The sequence below is a fragment of the Octopus bimaculoides genome, chromosome 2, assembly GCF_001194135.2.
Source record: "Octopus bimaculoides isolate UCB-OBI-ISO-001 chromosome 2, ASM119413v2, whole genome shotgun sequence".
NCBI classification, from domain to species: domain Eukaryota; kingdom Metazoa; phylum Mollusca; class Cephalopoda; order Octopoda; family Octopodidae; genus Octopus; species Octopus bimaculoides.
Window position 1 is genome coordinate 22,671,210 of NC_068982.1, and position 2,172 is coordinate 22,673,381.

The 2,172-nt window shown below is 42.1% G+C and overlaps 1 non-coding gene across 1 annotated transcript; it reads right to left on the reverse strand.

Moving 5' to 3' along the window:
- Positions 1–268: 268 nt before the first annotated feature.
- On the reverse strand, positions 269–387 carry LOC128247135 (5S ribosomal RNA). Its single transcript, XR_008263554.1, has one exon. It is a non-coding gene; the product is annotated as a 5S ribosomal RNA (ribosomal RNA).
- Between the last annotated feature and the right edge of the window lie 1,785 nt (positions 388–2,172).

The following is a 2,172-nucleotide window of genomic DNA, read 5'->3' on the forward strand; positions in this document are numbered from 1 at the left end:
TATTTCTTTACTGCCCACAAGGGGCTACACACAGAGGGGACAAGCAATGACAGACAAACGGATTAAGTCGATTATATCAACCCCAGTGCGTAACTGGTACTTATTTAATCGACCCCGAAAGGATGAAAGGCAAAGTCGACCTCGGCGGAATTTGAACTCAGAACGTAGCGGCAAACGAAATACCGCTAAGCATCTCGCCCGGCGTGTTAACTTTTCTGCCAGCTCACCGCATTTTTTTTTTTTTTCCCTTTTTTTCATTTTTTTTTCATGTTTACAGCACCTAGGTTTCCCAAGCGGTCACCCATCTAAGTACTAACTAGGCTCGACTTTGCTTAACTTCGGTGATCGGACGAGAACCGGTGTTTTCAAAGTGATATGGCCGTAAGCAAGCTTCTTACCACACAACCACGCCTGGAACCATTTGAAAAGTCTTGTAGCACTTACAAAAGAAATGCTTTTGCAGGTATCAGTCTGTGTGCGCGGTTACTAGCGCCCTTACTACGTATCGAACCGTCAGTTATCGTGTTAGTGCTGGCGACGGCATCGGTGGTGTTTTATGTTTTGCTGCTAGAAAAAATCCCACCTTTTGAAGTAGTGATGGCCGCGATGGTGACAGCGGTCGTGTTTTTCTCAAGCCTGAACAGGAATTTAGCAATGCTATCTCTAGCCAAGCAGTTATTCTGTGCTGATGAAGAGAAATAACCCAGAAACTGCGGTAAACTGATGTTGCTTTGTGCTGAGTGGGGACCCTAAACTCCCTTGTTCGAAAATATAAGTAAACGAATAGTGTGTCCTGTTCTATATTTAAGTGATGAGGAATTATGTACATTATTTACATTTGACGGATATTTGTCCTCATCCCGTTTGTTGTTAACACAACGTTTCGGCTTATATACCCTCCAGCGTTCATCAAGTGTCTTGGGAAATTTCGAACCTGGGTTCTCATTCCTAAGGTATTTCTCGATGTCATTATTATTATTATTATTATTATTATTATTATTATTATTATTATTATTATTATTCAGTTCACTGCCTGGAATCGAACTCAGAATCTTGGAGTTAGTAGCCCGCGCTCTTAACCACTACGTGGTTAAAAGTGGAAGTTAAGACATAACATAGCATTAGAAAAACGTCAAAGCTTCAGTAAATACTTAACCCCTCAGGGTCGCGAGTCTACTACCCAGAAAGCATCAGCTTAGTTAACAACTTCTATCACCTGTTCTACACGTACTTTGTCCACTCCCGACTACATCGTGGGTTTTATGAATTAAGACTGAGCGTTTACTTTGGTTGAACTGCGAAATTTCCCACATCTTTTCGGGAGAATACTAGTAGAATGGTGCCACTGATAGAATGGTGTCAAGTAGAATGGTGCCACTGATAGAATGGTGCCAAGATTTTCTTCATCCATCTGTCATCTCGGAGTTTGGATTGTTGGTTTTATATCTTCTTACCAAACAGCCACGTTATTGTTCGGGTAATTTGTAAACTTCATTGCCGGTTTCATCAGCCTCTTGTAACTCATTCGGTGAGCCACGTGTTGTTTATGTGCTTCCCATAGAAACTCGACCGCAGATGTTGTACATTAATCTATTTATTTTTACTACGGGTTTATTCATAGACTACCCTTTCTTTCGTTTTCTATTTTCCTTGATAGTTCTCTGCATTTATCCAGTTTCCACTCCTCCCCATCCAGTGCAAGAAGTCAGAAGATAGAGCGACATTTCTGGCTGACCTCTGGGAAGGGGGGGGGGAGACCCTTCAGGTATTTGGTTCGCGATATCGGTTGATGCTGGTGTTAGTGGTACAGACGTTGAAGCAATTACGTTTCGATTGCGGCCAGCTTCGGAGCAGCGACCAATCGAGTAGTAGATATGATTTTTATGCTGTTCAGAAACCTGATGCTGTTGATTCCTCTAGTTATTCCTGTTACTCGCTTCCTCATTTTTGCGACTGTCCTTCTGAACATTTGGTCTTTAAGTGATTTTGCTCTTACATATATATCAACTAGGTCTTCATCTCTGAACCACTAATCCAACTGATCTCGAATCTGCTCCCAGTGTGAGTTATACTTCTAACACAGATTTGTGTTTTTCATGTGTCACTAGAACCTTCACAACCATGCAGACCCCTCCCCTATCGGATCATATGTACCAGGGGTCACTTCTCCAC